The sequence below is a fragment of the Heptranchias perlo genome, unplaced genomic scaffold (genome assembly GCF_035084215.1).
Source record: "Heptranchias perlo isolate sHepPer1 unplaced genomic scaffold, sHepPer1.hap1 HAP1_SCAFFOLD_151, whole genome shotgun sequence".
Classification (NCBI taxonomy): Eukaryota; Metazoa; Chordata; class Chondrichthyes; order Hexanchiformes; family Hexanchidae; genus Heptranchias; species Heptranchias perlo.
The window spans coordinates 1,020,331-1,040,020 of NW_027138763.1; the positions used below are offsets into that span (position 1 = coordinate 1,020,331).

The 19,690-nt window shown below is 44.3% G+C and overlaps 1 long non-coding RNA gene across 1 annotated transcript in view; it reads right to left on the reverse strand.

Moving 5' to 3' along the window:
- The window catches only part of LOC137309163 (uncharacterized), a 48,360-nt gene extending 34,210 nt beyond the window's left edge, over positions 1-14,150 (reverse strand). The window contains exon 1 of the long non-coding RNA XR_010959774.1: positions 13,954-14,150. This is a non-coding gene — a long non-coding RNA (uncharacterized lncRNA). The remainder of the gene's footprint in view (positions 1-13,953) is intronic.
- Between the last annotated feature and the right edge of the window lie 5,540 nt (positions 14,151-19,690).

The window sequence follows — 19,690 nt, forward strand, 5'->3', positions numbered from 1 at the left end:
ACCATCTCCCCTCACATTGTAAATACACACTGTATACACGGGATTAAACCATCTCCCCTCACATTGTAAATACACACTGTATCCACGGGATTAAACCATCTCCCCTCATAGTGTAAATACACACTGTATACACGGGATTAAACCATCTCCCATCACAGTGTAAAAACACACTGTATACACGGGATTAAACCGTCTCCCCTCACATTGTAAATACACACTGTATACACGGGATTAAACCATCTCCCCTCACACAGTGTAAATACACACTGTATACACGGGATTAAACCATCTCCCATCACAGTGTAAACACACACTGTATACACAGGATTAAACCATCTCCCCTCACACACTGTAAACACACACTGTGTACACGGGATTAAACCATCTCCCCTCACAGTGTAAATACACACTGTATACACGAGATGAAACCATCTCCCCTCACAGTGTAAATACACACTGTATACACAGGATTAAACCATTTCCCCTCACAGTATAAATACACACTGTATACACGGGATTAAAACATCTCCCCTGACAGTGTAAATACACATTGTATACACGGGATTAAACCATCTCCCATCACACAATGTAAATACACATTGTATACACAGGATTAAACCATCTCCCATCACACAATGTAAGTACACACTGTACACACAGGATTAAACCATCTCACATCACACAGTGTAAACACACACTGTATACACGGGATTAAACCATCGCCCCTCACAGTGCAAATACACACTGTGTACACGGGATTAAACCATCTCCCCTCACACAGTGTAAATACACACTGTATACACGGGATTAAACCATCTCCCATCACACAGTGCAAATACACACTGTGTACACGGGATTAAACCATCTCCCCTCACACAGTGTAAATACACACTGTACACACGGGATTAAACCATCTCCCCTCACAGTGTAAATACACACTGTACACACGGGATTAAACCATCTCCCCTCACACAGTGTAAATACACACTGTATACACAGGATTAAACCATCTCCCATCACACAGTGTAAATACACACTGTATACACGGGATTAAAACATCTCCCATCACAGTGTAAATACACACTGTATACACGGGATTAAACCATCTCCCCTCACAGTGTAAATACACACTGTATACACGGGATTAAAACATCTCCCATCACAGTGTAAATACACACTGTATACACGGGATTAAACCATCTCCCCTCACACAGTGTAAATACACACTGTATGCACAGGATCAAACTATCTCCCCTCACACAGTGTAAATACACACTGTATACACAGGATTAAACCATCTCCCCTCACACAGTGTAAATACACACTGTATACACAGGATTAAACCATCTCCCCTCACACAGTGTAAACACACACTGCATACACAGGATTAAACCATCTCCCCTCACAGTGAAAATACACACTGAATACACAGGATTAAACCATCTCCGCACACAGTGTAAATACACACTGTATACACAGGATTAAACCATCTCCCCTCACACAGTGTGAACAAACACTGTATACACGGGATTAAACCATCTCCCCTCACAGTGTAAATACACACTGCATACACGGGATTAAACCATCTCCCCTCACAGTGTAAATACACACTGCATACACGGGATTAAACCATCTCCCATCACAGTGTAAACAAACACTGAAAACACGGGATTAAACCATCTCCCCTCACACAGTGTAAATACACACTGGACACGGGATTAAACCATCTCCCATCACAGTGTAAACACACACTGTATACACGGGATTAAACCATCTCCCATCACACAGTGTAAATACACACTGTATACACGGGATTAAACCATCTCCCATCACAGTGTAAATACACACTGTATACACGGGATTAAACCATCTCCCCTCACAGTGTAAATACACACTGTATACACGGGATTAAAACATCTCCCATCACAGTGTAAATACACACTGTATACACGGGATTAAACCATCTCCCCTCACACAGTGTAAATACACACTGTATACACAGGATTAAACCATCTCCCCTCACACAGTGTAAATACACACTGTATACACAGGATTAAACCATCTCCCCTCACACAGTGTAAATACACACTGTATACACGGGATTAAACCATCTCCCCTCAAACAGTGTAAACACACACTGTATACACGGGATTAAACCATCTCCCCTCACAGTGTAAATACACACTGTATACACGGGATTAAACCATCTCCCCTCACACAGTGTAAATACACACTGTATACACAGGATTAAACCATCTCCCCTCACACAGTGTAAATACACACTGTATACACAGGATTAAACCATCTCCCCTCACACAGTGTAAATACACACTGTATACACGGGATTAAACCATCTCCCCTCAAACAGTGTAAATACACACTGTATACACGGGATTAAACCATCTCCCCTCAAACAGTGTAAACACACACTGTATACACGGGATTAAACCATCGCCCCTCACACAGTGTAAATACACACTGTATACACGGGATTAAACCATCTCCCATCACAGTGTAAATACACACTGAAGACACAGGATTAAACCATCTCCCCTCACAGTGTAAATACACACTGTATACATGGGATTAAACCATCTCCCCTCACAGTGTAAATACACACTGTATACACGGGATTAAACCATCTCCCCTCACACAGTGTAAATACACACTGCATACACGGGATTAAACCATCTCCCCTCACAGTGTAAATACACACTGTATACACAGGATTAAACCATCTCCCCTCACACAGTGTAAATACACACTGTATACACGGGATTAAACCATCTCCCCTCACAGTGTAAATACACACTGTATACACGGGATTAAACCATCTCCCCTCACACAGTGTAAATACACACTGCATACACGGGATTAAACCATCTCCCCTCACAGTGTAAATACACACTGTATACACAGGATTAAAGCATCTCCCCTCACACACTGTAAATACACACTGTATACACGGGATTAAACCATCTCCCCTCACAGTGTAAATATACACTGTATACAAGGGATTAAACCATCTCCCCTCACACAGTGTAAATACACACTGTATACACAGGATTAAACCATCTCCCATCACAGTGTAAATACACACTGTATACACGGGATTAAACCATCTCCCCTCACAGTGTAAATACACACTGTATACACGGGATTAAACCATCTCCCCCCTCAGTCCAAATACACACTGTATACACGGGATTAAACCATCTCCCCTCACAGTGTAAATACACACTGTATACACGGGATTAAACCATCTCCCCTCACACAGTGTAAATACACACTGTATACACGGGATTAAACCATCTCCCCTCACAGTGTAAATACACACTGTATACAGTGGATTAAACCATCTCCCCTCACAGTGTAAATACACACTGTATACACGGGATTAAACCATCTCCCCTCACAGTGTAAATACACACTGTATACACGGGATTAAACCATCTCCCCTCACAGTGTAAATGCACACTGTATACACGGGATTAAAACATCTCCCCTCACAGTGTAAATACACACTGTACACAGGGGATTAAACCATCTCCCATCACACAATGTAAATACACACTGTATACACAGGATTAAACCATCTCCCCTCACAGTGTAAATACACACTGTATACACGGGATTAAACCATCTCCCCTCACAGTGTAAATCCACATTGTATACACAGGATTAAAACATCTCCCCTCACAGTGTAAATACACACTGTATACAGGGGATTAAACCATCTCCCCTCACAGTGTAAATACACACTGTATACACGGGATTAAACCATCTCCCCTCACAGTGTAAATCCACATTGTATACACAGGATTAAAACATCTCCCCTCACAGTGTAAATACACACTGTATACAGGGGATTAAACCATCTCCCATCACACAATGTAAATACACACTGTATACACAGGATTAAACCATCTCCCCTCACAGTGTAAATACACACTGTATACACGGGATTAAACCATCTCCCCTCACAGTGTAAATACACACTGTATACACAGGATTAAACCATCTCCCCTCATACAATGTAAATACACACTGTATACACAGGATTAAACCATCTCCCCTCACACAGTGTAAATACACACTGTACACACGGGATTAAACCATCTCCCCTCACACAGTGTAAATACACACTGTATGCACGGGATTAAACCATCTCCCCTCATAGTGTAAACACACACTGTATACACGGGATTAAACCATCTCCCCTCACAGTGTAAACACACACTGTGTGCACGAGATTAAACCATCTCCCCTCACAGTGTAAACACACACTGTATACACAGGATTAAACCAACTCCCCTCACACAGTGTAAATACACACTGTATACACGGGATTAAACCGTCTCCCATCACAGTGTAAATACACACTGTATACACGGGATTAAACCATCTCCCCTCACACAGTGTAAATACACACTGTATGCACGGGATTAAACCATCTCCCCTCACAGTGTAAATACACACTGTATACACGGGATTAAAACATCTCCCCTCATACAATGTAAACACACACTGTATACACGGGATTAAACCATCTCCCATCATACAATGTAAACACACACTGTACACACGGGATTAAACCATCTCCCCTCACACAGTGTAAATACACACTGTATACACGGGATTAAACCATCTCCCCTCACAGTGTAAATACACACTGTATACACGGGATTAAACCATCTCCCCTCACAGTGTAAATACACACTGTGTCCACGGGATTAAACCATCTCCCCTCACACAGTGTAAATACACACTGTGTCCACGGGATTAAACCATCTCCCCTCACAGTGTAAATACACACTGTATACACGGGATTAAAACATCTCCCCTCACAATGTAAATACACACTGTATACACGGGATTAAACCATCTCCCCTCACACAGTGTAAATACACACTGTATACACGGGATTAAACCATCTACCATCACAGTGTAAATACACACTGTATACACGGGATTAAACCATCTCCCCTCACACAGTGTAAATACACACTGTATACACGGGAGTAAACCATCTCCCCTCACAGTGTAAATACACACTGTATACACGGGATTAAACCATCTCCCCTCACAGTGTAAATACACACTGTGTCCACGGGATTAAACCATCTCCCATCATACAATGTAAACACACACTGTATGCACAGGATTAAACCATCTCCCATCATACAATGTAAACACACACTGTATACACGGGATTAAACCATCTCCCATCATACAATGTAAATACACACTGTATACACGGGATTAAACCATCTCCCATCACACAGTGTAAATACACACTGTATACACGGGATTAAACCATCTCCCCTCACACAGTGTAAATACACACTGTATACACGGGATTAAACCATCTCCCCTCATACAATGTAAATACACACTGTATACACGGGATTAAACCATCTCCCATCACACAGTGTAAATACACACTGTATACACGGGATTAAACCATCTCCCCTCACACAGTGTAAATACACACTGTATACACGGGATTAAACCATCTCCCCTCACAGTGTAAATACACACTGCATACACGGGATTAAACCATCTCCCCTCACACAGTGTAAATACACACTGCATACACGGGATTAAACCATCTCCCCTCACAGTGTAAATACACACTGTATACACAGGATTAAACCATCTCCCCTCACACAGTGTAAATACACACTGTATACACGGGATTAAACCATCTCCCCTCACAGTGTAAATACACACTGTATACACGGGATTAAACCATCTCCCCTCACACAGTGTAAATACACACTGCATACACGGGATTAAACCATCTCCCCTCACAGTGTAAATACACACTGTATACACAGGATTAAAGCATCTCCCCTCACACACTGTAAATACACACTGTATACACGGGATTAAACCATCTCCCCTCACAGTGTAAATATACACTGTATACACGGGATTAAACCATCTCCCCTCACACACTGTAAACACACACTGTATACACAGGATTAAACCATCGCCCATCACAGTGTAAATACACACTGTATACACGGGATTAAACCATCTCCCCTCACAGTGTAAATACACACTGTATACACGGGATTAAACCATCTCCCCCCTCAGTCCAAATACACACTGTATACACGGGATTAAACCATCTCCCCTCACAGTGTAAATACACACTGTATACACGGGATTAAACCATCTCCCCTCACACAGTGTAAATACACACTGTATACACGGGATTAAACCATCTCCCCTCACAGTGTAAATACACACTGTATACAGTGGATTAAACCATCTCCCCTCACAGTGTAAATACACACTGTATACACGGGATTAAACCATCTCCCTTCACAGTGTAAATACACACTGTATACACGGGATTAAACCATCTCCCCTCACAGTGTAAATGCACACTGTATACACGGGATTAAAACATCTCCCCTCACAGTGTAAATACACACTGTACACAGGGGATTAAACCATCTCCCATCACACAATGTAAATACACACTGTATACACAGGATTAAACCATCTCCCCTCACAGTGTAAATACACACTGTATACACGGGATTAAACCATCTCCCCTCACAGTGTAAATACACACTGTATACACGGGATTAAACCATCTCCCCTCACACAGTGTAAATACACACTGCATACACGGGATTAAACCATCTCCCCTCACAGTGTAAATACACACTGCATACACAGGATAAAACCATCTCCCCTCACACAGTGTAAATACACACTGTATACACGGGATTAAACCATCTCCCCTCACACAGTGTAAATACACACTGTATACACGGGATTAAACCATCTCCCCTCACAGTGTAAATACACACTGTACACACAGGATTAAACCATCTCCCCTAACAGTGTAAATACACACTGTATACACAGGATTAAACCATCTCCCCTCACACAGTGTAAATACACACTGTATACACAGGATTAAACCATCTCCCCTAACAGTGTAAATACACACTGTATACACAGGATTAAACCATCTCCCCTCACACAGTGTAAATACACACTGTATACACGGGATTAAACCATCTCCCCTCACACAGTGTAAATACACACTGTATGCACGGGATTAAACCATCTCCCCTCATAGTGTAAACACACACTGTATACACGGGATTAAACCATCTCCCCTCACAGTGTAAATACACACTGTGTGCACGAGATTAAACCATCTCCCCTCACAGTGTAAATACACACTGTATACACAGGATTAAACCAACTCCCCTCACACAGTGTAAATACACACTGTATACACGGGATTAAACCGTCTCCCCTCACACAGTGTAAATACACACTGTATGCACGGGATTAAACCATCTCCCCTCACAGTGTAAATACACACTGTATACACGGGATTAAAACATCTCCCCTCATACAATGTAAACACACACTGTATACACGGGATTAAACCATCTCCCATCATACAATGTAAACACACACTGTATACACGGGATTAAACCATCTCCCCTCACACAGTGTAAATACACACTGTATACACGGGATTAAACCATCTCCCCTCACAGTGTAAATACACACTGTGTACACGGGATTAAAACATCTCCCCTCACAGTGAAATACACACTGTGTCCACGGGATTAAACCATCTCCCCTCACACAGTGTAAATACACACTGTATACACGGGATTAAACCATCTCCCCTCACAGTGTAAATACACACTGTATACACGGGATTAAAACATCTCCCCTCACAATGTAAATACACACTGTATACACGGGATTAAACCATCTCCCCTCACACAGTGTAAATACACACTGTATACACGGGAGTAAACCATCTCCCCTCACAGTGTAAATACACACTGTACTCACGGGATTAAACCATCTCCCCTCACAGTGTAAATACACACTGTGTCCACGGGATTAAACCATCTCCCATCATACAATGTAAACACACACTGTATGCACAGGATTAAACCATCTCCCATCATACAATGTAAACACACACTGTATACACGGGATTAAACCATCTCCCATCATACAATGTAAATACACACTGTATACACGGGATTAAACCATCTCCCATCACACAGTGTAAATACACACTGTATACACGGGATTAAACCATCTCCCCTCACACAGTGTAAATACACACTGTATACACGGGATTAAACCATCTCCCCTCATACAATGTAAATACACACTGTATACACGGGATTAAACCATCTCCCATCACACAGTGTAAATACACACTGTATACACGGGATTAAACCATCTCCCATCACACAGTGTAAATACACACTGTGTACACAGGATTAAACCATCTCCCCTCACAGTGTAAAGACACACTGTATACACGGGATTAAACCATCTCCCCTCACAGTGTAAATACACACTGTATACACGGGATTAAACCATCTCCCCTCACAGTGTAAATACACACTGTATACACGGGATTAAACCATCTCCCATCACAGTGTAAATACACACTGTACACACGGGATTAAACCATCTCCCCTCACAGTGTAAACACACACTGTATACACGGGATTAAACCATCACCCCTCACACAGTGTAAATACACACTGTATACACGGGATTAAACCATCTCCCATCACAGTGTAAATACACACTGTATGCACGGGATTAAACCATCTCCCATCACAGTGTAAACACACACTGTATACACGGGATTAAACCATCTCCCATCACACAGTGTAAATACACACTGTATACACGGGATTAAACCATCTCCCCTCACACAGTGTAAATACACACTGTATACACGGGATTAAACCATCTCCCCTCACAGTGTAAATACACACTGTATACACGGGATTAAACCATCTCCCCTCACAGTGTAAATACACACTGTATACACGGGATTAAACCATCTCCCCTCACAGTGTAAATACACACTGTATACACGGGATTAAACCATCTCCCCTCACAGTGTAAATACACACTGTATACACGGGATTAAACCATCTCCCCTCACAGTGTAAATACACACTGTATACACGGGATTAAACCATCTCCCCTCACAGTGTAAATACACACTGTATACACGGGATTAAACCATCTCCCCTCACAGTGTAAATACACACTGTATACACAGGATTAAACCATCTCCCCTCATACAATGTAAATACACACTGTATACACGGGATTAAACCATCTCCCCTCACACAGTGTAAATACACACTGTATACACGGGATTAAACCATCTCCCCTCACAGTGTAAATACACACTGTATACACAGGATTAAACCATCTCCCATCACACAGTGTAAATACACACTGTATACACAGGATTAAACCATCTCCCCTCACAGTGTAAACACACACTGTATACACGGGATTAAACCATCTCCCCTCACACAGTGTAAATACACACTGTATACACGGGATTAAACCATCTCCCCTCACAGTGTAAATACACACTGTATACACAGGATTAAACCATCTCCCATCACACAGTGTAAATACACACTGTATACACAGGATTAAACCATCTCCCATCACACAGTGTAAATACACACTGTATACACGGGATTAAACCATCTCCCCTCACAGTGTAAATACACACTGTATACACGGGATTAAACCATCTCCCCTCACAGTGTAAATACACACTGTATACACGGGATTAAACCATCTCCCCTCACAGTGTAAATACACACTGTATACACGGGATTAAACCATCTCCCATCACACAGTGTAAATACACACTGTATACACGGGATTAAACCATCTCCCCTCACACAGTGTAAATACACACTGTATACACAGGATTAAACCATCTCCCCCCTCAGTCTAAATGCACACTGTATACAGTGGATTAAACCATCTCCCCTCACAGTGTAAATACACACTGTATACACGGGATTAAACCATCTCCCCTCACACAGTGTAAATACACACTGTATACACAGGATTAAAACATCTCCCCTCACAGTGTAAATACACACTGTATACACGGGATTAAACCATCTCCCCTCACAGTGTAAATACACACTGTGTACACAGGATTAAACCATCTCCCCTCACACAGTGTAAATACACACTGTATGCACGGGATTAAACCATCTCCCCTCACACAGTGTAAATACACACTGTGTCCACGGGATTAAACCATCTCCCCTCACAGTGTAAATACACACTGTATACAGTGGATTAAAACATCTCCCCTCATACAATGTAAACACACACTGTATACACGGGATTAAAACATCTCCCCTCATACAATGTAAATACACACTGTATACACGGGATTAAACCATCTCCCCTCATACAATGTAAATACACACTGTATACACGGGATTAAAACATCTCCCCTCATACAATGTAAATACACACTGTATACACGGGATTAAACCATCTCCCCTCACACAGTGTAAATACACACTGTGTCCACGAGATTAAACCATCTCCCCACACACAGTGTAAATACACACTGTATACACGGGATTAAAATATCTCCCCTCACAATGTAAATACACACTGTATACACGGGATTAAACCATCTCCCCTCACACAGTGTAAATACACACTGTGTCCACGAGATTAAACCATCTCCCCTCACACAGTGTAAATACACACTGTATACACGGGATTAAAACATCTCCCCTCACAATGTAAATACACACTGTATGCACGGGATTAAACCATCTCCCATCATACAATGTAAATACACACTGTATACACGGGATTAAACCATCTCCCCTCACACAGTGTAAATACACACTGTATACACGGGATTAAACCATCTCCCATCACACAGTGTAAATACACACTGTATACACGGGATTAAACCATCTCCCCTCACAGTGTAAACACACACTGTATACACAGGATTAAACCATCTCCCCTCACACAGTGTAAATACACACTGTATACACGGGATTAAACCATCTCCCATCACACAGTGTAAACACACACTGTATACACAGGATTAAACCATCTCCCCTCACACAGTGTAAACACACACTGTATACACGGGATTAAACCATCTCCCCTCACACAGTGTAAATACACACTGTGTACACAGGATTAAACCATCTCCCCTCACACAGTGTAAACACACACTGTTTCCACGGGATTAAACCATCTCCCATCACACAGTGTAAACACACACTGTATACACAGGATTAAACCATCTCCCCTCACACAGTGTAAATACACACTGTGTACACAGGATTAAACCATCTCCCATCATACAATGTAAATACACACTGTATACACGGGATTAAACCATCTCCCCTCACAGTGTAAATACACACTGTATACACGGGATTAAACCATCTCCCCTCACAGTGTAAATACACACTGTATACACGGGATTAAACCATCTCCCCTCACAGTGTAAATACACACTGTATACACAGGATTAAACCATCTCCCCTCATACAATGTAAATACACACTGTATACACGGGATTAAACCATCTCCCCTCACACAGTGTAAATACACACTGTATACACGGGATTAAACCATCTCCCCTCACAGTGTAAATACACACTGTATACACAGGATTAAACCATCTCCCATCACACAGTGTAAATACACACTGTATACACAGGATTAAACCATCTCCCCTCACAGTGTAAACACACACTGTATACACGGGATTAAACCATCTCCCCTCACACAGTGTAAATACACACTGTATACACGGGATTAAACCATCTCCCCTCACAGTGTAAATACACACTGTATACACAGGATTAAACCATCTCCCATCACACAGTGTAAATACACACTGTATACACAGGATTAAACCATCTCCCATCACACAGTGTAAATACACACTGTATACACGGGATTAAACCATCTCCCCTCACAGTGTAAATACACACTGTATACACGCGATTAAACCATCTCCCCTCACAGTGTAAATACACACTGTATACACGGGATTAAACCATCTCCCCTCACAGTGTAAATACACACTGTATACACGGGATTAAACCATCTCCCATCACACAGTGTAAATACACACTGTATACACAGGATTAAACCATCTCCCATCATACAATGTAAATACACACTGTATACACGGGATTAAACCATCTCCCGTCACAGTGTAAATACACACTGTATACACAGGATTAAACCATCTCCCCCCTCAGTCTAAATGCACACTGTATACAGTGGATTAAACCATCTCCCCTCACAGTGTAAATACACACTGTATACACGGGATTAAACCATCTCCCCTCACACAGTGTAAATACACACTGTATACACAGGATTAAAACATCTCCCCTCACAGTGTAAATACACACTGTATACACGGGATTAAACCATCTCCCCTCACAGTGTAAATACACACTGTGTACACAGGATTAAACCATCTCCCCTCACACAGTGTAAATACACACTGTATGCACGGGATTAAACCATCTCCCCTCACACAGTGTAAATACACACTGTGTCCACGGGATTAAACCATCTCCCCTCACAGTGTAAATACACACTGTATACAGTGGATTAAAACATCTCCCCTCATACAATGTAAACACACACTGTATACACGGGATTAAAACATCTCCCCTCATACAATGTAAATACACACTGTATACACGGGATTAAACCATCTCCCCTCATACAATGTAAATACACACTGTATACACGGGATTAAAACATCTCCCCTCATACAATGTAAATACACACTGTATACACGGGATTAAACCATCTCCCCTCACACAGTGTAAATACACACTGTGTCCACGAGATTAAACCATCTCCCCTCACACAGTGTAAATACACACTGTATACACGGGATTAAAACATCTCCCCTCACAATGTAAATACACACTGTATGCACGGGATTAAACCATCTCCCCTCACACAGTGTAAATACACACTGTGTCCACGAGATTAAACCATCTCCCCTCACACAGTGTAAATACACACTGTATACACGGGATTAAAACATCTCCCCTCACAATGTAAATACACACTGTATACACGGGATTAAACCATCTCCCATCATACAATGTAAATACACACTGTATACACGGGATTAAACCATCTCCCCTCACACAGTGTAAATACACACTGTATACACGGGATTAAACCATCTCCCATCACACAGTGTAAATACACACTGTATACACGGGATTAAACCATCTCCCATCATACAATGTAAACACACACTGTATGCACAGGATTAAACCATCTCCCCTCACACAGTGTAAATACACACTGTATACACGGGATTAAACCATCTCCCATCACACAGTGTAAATACACACTGTATACACGGGATTAAACCATCTCCCCTCACAGTGTAAACACACACTGTATACACAGGATTAAACCATCTCCCCTCACACAGTGTAAATACACACTGTATACACGGGATTAAACCATCTCCCATCACACAGTGTAAACACACACTGTATACACAGGATTAAACCATCTCCCCTCACACAGTGTAAACACACACTGTATACACGGGATTAAACCATCTCCCCTCACACAGTGTAAATACACACTGTGTACACAGGATTAAACCATCTCCCCTCACACAGTGTAAACACACACTGTATACACGGGATTAAACCATCTCCCATCACACAGTGTAAACACACACTGTATACACAGGATTAAACCATCTCCCCTCACACAGTGTAAATACACACTGTGTACACAGGATTAAACCATCTCCCCTCACACAGTGTAAATACACACTGTATACACGGGATTAAACCATCTCCCCTCACACAGTGTAAATACACACTGTGTACACAGGATTAAACCATCTCCCATCATACAATGTAAATACACACTGTATACACAGGATTAAACCATCTCCCATCACAGTGTAAATACACACTGTGGACACGGGATTAAACCATCTCCCATCATACAATGTAAATACACACTCCACCCCACGTTCATGTGTTGTGGGACCCACTCTGCCCAGGGCTGTGAGACGTTTTGAGAGAGAGGTGAAAGGTCAGTGCGGCCTACCTGACTGGCGAAGAAATGTCCGATGATTTTGACGATGACCTCATCGTTGTCGTCGGGGATCTGGTCTCGCGGTACGATCACCTCGGCACTCGTGATGTTCTGTAGCTCGTTCACCTGCCAAGCAGATGGCAGCCGTGAGGGGGGCGTGGGGCAGGGTGAGCCGAGAGCGGACAGAGCGGCCAAACACAGTCGGGCGTCAGGAAAACCCTCGGAAACTCTTCACACAACAAAGAAAAAAGTTCTTTGTTTCACACCCGAGAAAAGTAAAATCCAGGCGGCAGAATTCACCAGCTGACACCTGGGTGGGGGTCGTGTTTTTGGGAGGTGGTGTTCGGTGGCCAGGGGATGCTTCACCAGAAGGGAGTTTCAGAAACCAGAGCACAGCTGAATGGCAAGTCAGGCATGTCCAGTTTACTGCTCTACTGACCCTGGGCGACTGGTCAGCGAGACGGGCGACCGGTCAGCGAGACGGGCGACCGGTCAGCGAGACGGGCGACCAGGCAGCGCCCCTCCCCCACTGCTGCTTCCAAGGTGAGGCGGCTTTGAGCAGTTTCCATCCAGTTTCTGGTGAGCTCTGGTCTAAAGAGCCAAACTGTCAACGCCTCCCAGTCAAGGGGTGAGGGGAGGGGAAAGAGAGGGAGAAACCACATCATAGACCTGTTCGCAAAATTAAACCCATAGGATTAAAGGGACAGTGTCAGCGTGGATACAAAATTGGCCAAGGGAGAGAAAGCAGAGAGTAGTGGTGAACAGTTGTTTTTCAGACTGGAGGGAAGTATACAGTGGTGTTCCCCAGGGGTCAGTATTAGGACCACTGCTCTTTTTGATATACGTTAATGACCTGGACTTGGGTATAGAGGGTATCATTTCAGAGTTTGCAGATGACACGAAACTTGGAAATGTAGTAAACAATGTGGAGGATAGTAACAGACTTCAGGAGGACACAGACAGACTGGTGAAATGGGCAGACACATGGCAGATAAAATTTAATGCAGAGAAGTGTGAAGTGATGTATTTTGGTCGGAAGAATGAGGAGAGGCAATATAAACTAAATGGTACAATTTAAAGGGGGTGCAGGAACAGAGAGAACTGGGGGTGTACGTACACAAATCTTTGAAGGTGGCAGGACAAGTTGAGAAAGCTGTTAAAAAAGAATATGGGGTCTTGGGCTTTATTAATAGATGTGGAGATGCCGGTGATGGACTGGGGTGGACAAATGTAAGGACTTGCACAACACCAGGTTATAGTCCAACAGTTTTATTTTAAATCACAAGCTTTCGGAGCTTACCTCCTTCGTACGAACTATAACCTGGTGTTGTGCAAGTCCTTACATTTATTAATCGAGACAGAGTACAAAAGCAAGGAAGTTATGCTCAACCTTTATAAATCACTGGTTAGGCCCCAGCTGGAGTATTGTGTCCAATTCTGGGCACCACACTTTAGGAGGGATGCCAAGGCCTTAGAGAGGGTGCAGAAGAGATTTACTAGAATGGTTCCAGGGATGAGGGACTTCAGTTATGTGGAGAGACTGGAGAAGCTGGGACTGTTCTCCTTAGAACAGAGAAGGTGAAGAGGGGATTTGATAGAGGTGTTCAAAATCATGAACAGTTCTGACAGGGTAAATAAAGAGAAACTGTTTCCAGTGGTAGAAGGGTCGGTAACCAGAGGGGACAGATTTAAGGTGATCGGCAAAAGAGCCAGAGGCGACATGAGGAAACATTTTTTTATGCAGCGAGTTGTTCTGATCTGGAATGCACTGCCTGAAAGGGCGGTGGAAGCAGATTCAATAGTAACTTTCAAAAGGGAATTGGATAAATACTTGAAGGGGAAAAGTTTACAGGGTTTTTGGGAAAGAGCAGGGGAATGGGACTAATTGGATAGCTTTCAAAGAGCCGGCACAGGCACGATGGGCCGAATGGCCTCCTCCTGTGCTGCACCTGTGAAAGGTTTGAGTGATGCCCAGCGCGAGAATCGCAAGTCGTTCCTATTTTGCAGGAACGCCAATCGATGAGCGTGAAATCTATCCCGATTTGTGACGGCACAGGTGATAATTTGGGTGCACTGGTCCGGGGGGCGTCCCATCACTGCAAGAGCTGGGCCACCTGCAGCGAGTCGAGGTGGCCACAGGAGGTCAGGATGTGCACATTCTCTCCCAGTCACAGCCTGTCCTGCGGAACGGGCTCCAATTCGGGAGCGAGTTTGTTGATTTTGCCCGAGATTGTTGCTGATGATATTTATCTGAAGTGAACAATTTAATACACAGCGGGCTGAGAAAGACACCAGTTCATTACATTCAGAGAGAGAGAGAGAGAGAGAGTGCGGGGGGAGAGTGTGTGTGGCGGGGGAGGGGAGTGAGTGTGTGTGGGGGGAGGGGAGTGAGGGAGGGACAGTGAGGGAGGGACAGCGAGTGTGAGAAAGCGAGTGCGAGTGAGTGAGTGATAGCAAGCGAGAATGAGTGAACGAGAACAAGCGAGCGCAAGTGAGTGCGAGTGAGAGCGAGTGAATGAGTGAGAGTGAGTAAGTGAATGAGTGAGAGCAAGTGAATGAGTGAATGAGTGAGAGCGAGAGTGAGTGAAAGCAAGAGCAAGAGTGAGTGCGAGAGTGAGTGAATGAGCGAGAGCGAGCGAATGAGTGAGAGTTAGAGCGAGCGAATGAGTGAGAGTTAGAGTGAGCGAATGAGTGAGTGAGAGCGAGCGAGCGAATGAGTGAGAGCGAGTGAATGAGTGAGAGTGTGAATGAGTGAGAGTTAGAGCGAGCGAATGAGTGAGTGAGAGCGAGCGAGCGAATGAGTGAGAGCGAGTGAATGAGTGAGAGCGAGTGAATGAGTGAGAGAGTGAATGAGTGTGAGAGCGAGTGAATGAGTGAGAGTGAATGAGTGAGAGTTAGAGCGAGCGAATGAGTGAGTGAGAGCGAGCGAGTGAATGAGTGAGAGAGTGAATGAGTGAGAGTTAGAGCGAGCGAATGAGTGAGTGAGAGCGAGCGAGCGAATGAGTGAGAGCGAGTGAATGAGTGAGAGTGTGAATGAGTGAGAGTTAGAGCGAGCGAATGAGTGAGTGAGAGCGAGCGAGCGAATGAGTGAGAGCGAGTGAATGAGTGAGAGCGAGTGAATGAGTGAGAGAGTGAATGAGTGTGAGAGCGAGTGAATGAGTGAGAGTGAATGAGTGAGAGTTAGAGCGAGCGAATGAGTGAGTGAGAGCGAGCGAGCGAATGAGTGAGAGCGAGTGAATGAGTGAGAGTGTGAATGAGTGAGAGTTAGAGCGAGCGAATGAGTGAGTGAGAGCGAGCGAGCGAATGAGTGAGAGCGAGTGAATGAGTGAGAGCGAGTGAATGAGTGAGAGAGTGAATGAGTGTGAGAGCGAGTGAATGAGTGAGAGTGAATGAGTGAGAGTTAGAGCGAGCGAATGAGTGAGTGAGAGCGAGCGAGTGAATGAGTGAGAGAGTGAATGAGTGAGAGTTAGAGCGAGCGAATGAGTGAGTGAGAGCGAGCGAGCGAATGAGTGAGAGCGAGTGAATGAGTGAGAGCGAGTGAATGAGTGAGAGCGAGTGAATGAGTGAGAGCGAGTGAATGAGTGAGAGAGTGAATGAGTGAGAGCGAGTGAATGAGTGAGAGCGAGTGAATGAGTGAGAGCGAGTGAATGAGTGAGAGTGAATGAGTGAGAGTTAGAGCGAGCGAATGAGTGAGTGAGAGCGAGCGAGTGAATGAGTGAGAGAGCGAATGAGTGAGAGTGAGAGCGAGCGAATGAGTGAGTGAGAGCGAGCGAATGAGTGAGAGTGTGAATGAGTGAGAGAGTGAATGAGTGAGAGTGAGAGCGAGCGAATGAGTGAATGAGAGCGAGCGAATGAGTGAGAGAGTGAATGAGTGTGAGTGAATGAGTGAGAGTGAGAGCGAGCGAATGAGTGAGAGCGAGTGAATGAGTGTGAGAGCGAGTGAATGAGTGAGAGTGAATGAGTGAGAGTGAGAGCGAGCGAATGAGTGAGAGAGTGAATGAGTGAGAGTGAGAGCAAGCGAATGAGTGAGAGAGTGAATGAGTGAGAGAGTGAATGAGTGAGAGAGTGAATGAGTGAGAGAGTGAATGAGTGAATGAGTGAGAGAGTGAATGAGTGAGAGAGAGAGCGAGCGAATGAGTGAATGAGAGCGAGCGAATGAGTGAGAGAGTGAATGAGTGAGAGTGAATGAGTGAGAGTGAGAGCGAGTGAATGAGTGAGTGAGAGCGAGCGAGCGAATGAGTGAGAGCGAGTGAATGAGTGTGAGAGCGAGCGAATGAGTGAATGAGTGAGAGAGTGAATGAGTGAGAGAGTGAATGAGTGAGAGAGTGAATGAGTGAGAGAGTGAATGAGTGAGAGTGAGAGCGAGCGAATGAGTGAATGAGAGCGAGCGAATGAGTGAGAGAGTGAATGAGTGAGAGTGAATGAGTGAGAGTGAGAGCGAGTGAATGAGTGAGTGAGAGCGAGCGAGCGAATGAGTGAGAGCGAGTGAATGAGTGAGAGTGAATGAGTGAGTGAGAGCGAGCGAGCGAATGAGTGAGAGCGAGTGAATGAGTGTGAGAGCGAGCGAATGAGTGAGAGCGAGCGAATGAGTGAGAGCGAGTGAATGAGTGAGAGTGAATGAGTGAATGAGTGAGAGCGAGCGAATGAGTGAGTGAGAGCGAGCGAATGAGTGAGAGAGTGAATGAGTGAGAGTGAGAGCGAGCGAATGAGTGAGTGAGAGCGAGCGAACGAGAGAGTGAATGAGTGAGAGAGTGAATGAATGAGAGTGAGAGCGAGCGAATGAGTGAGAGAGTGAATGAGTGAGAGAGTGAATGAGTGAGAGAGTGAATGAGTGAGAGAGAGAGCGAGCGAATGAGTGAATGAGAGCGAGCGAATGAGTGAGAGAGTGAATGAGTGAGAGTGAGAGCGAGTGAATGAGTGAGTGAGAGCGAGCGAGCGAATGAGTGAGAGCGAGTGAATGAGTGTGAGAGCGAGTGAATGAGTGAGAGCGAGTGAATGAGTGAGAGCGAGTGAATGAGTGAGAGTGAATGAGTGAGTGAGAGCGAGCGAGCGAATGAGTGAGAGCGAGTGAATGAGTGTGAGAGCGAGCGAATGAGTGAGTGAGAGCGAATGAGTGAGAGAGTGAATGAGTGAGAGAGTGAATGAGTGAGAGAGTGAATGAGTGAGAGTGAGAGCGAGCGAATGAGTGAGAGTGAATGAGTGAGAGTGAATGAGTGAGAGTGAGAGCGAGTGAATGAGTGAGTGAGAGCGAGCGAGCGAATGAGTGAGAGCAAGTGAATGAGTGAGAGAGTGAATGAGTGAGAGCGAGCGAGCGTGAGAGCGAGCGAAGGAGTGAGTGAGAGCGAGCGAGTGAATGAGTGAGAGCGAGCGAATGAGTGAGAGCGAGCGAATGAGTGAGTGAGAGCGAGTGAATGAGTGAGAGCGAGCGAGTGAATGAGTGAGAGCGAGCGAATGAGTGAGTGAGATCGAGAGTGAGTGAGATCGAGAGCGAGTGAATGAGTGAGAGAGTGAATGAGTGAGCGAGCGAATGAGTGAGAGCGAGCGAATGACTGAATGAGAGCGAGCGAATGAGTGAGAGCGAGAGCGAGCGAATGAGTGAGAGCGAGCGAGCGAATGAGTGAGAGCGAGCGAGTGAATGAGTGCGTGAATGAGTGAGATCGAGCGAATGAGTGAGAGCGAGCAAGTGAATGAGTGAGAGCGAGAGCAAGCGAGTGAATGAGTGAGAGCGAGCGAGTGAATGAGTGAGAGT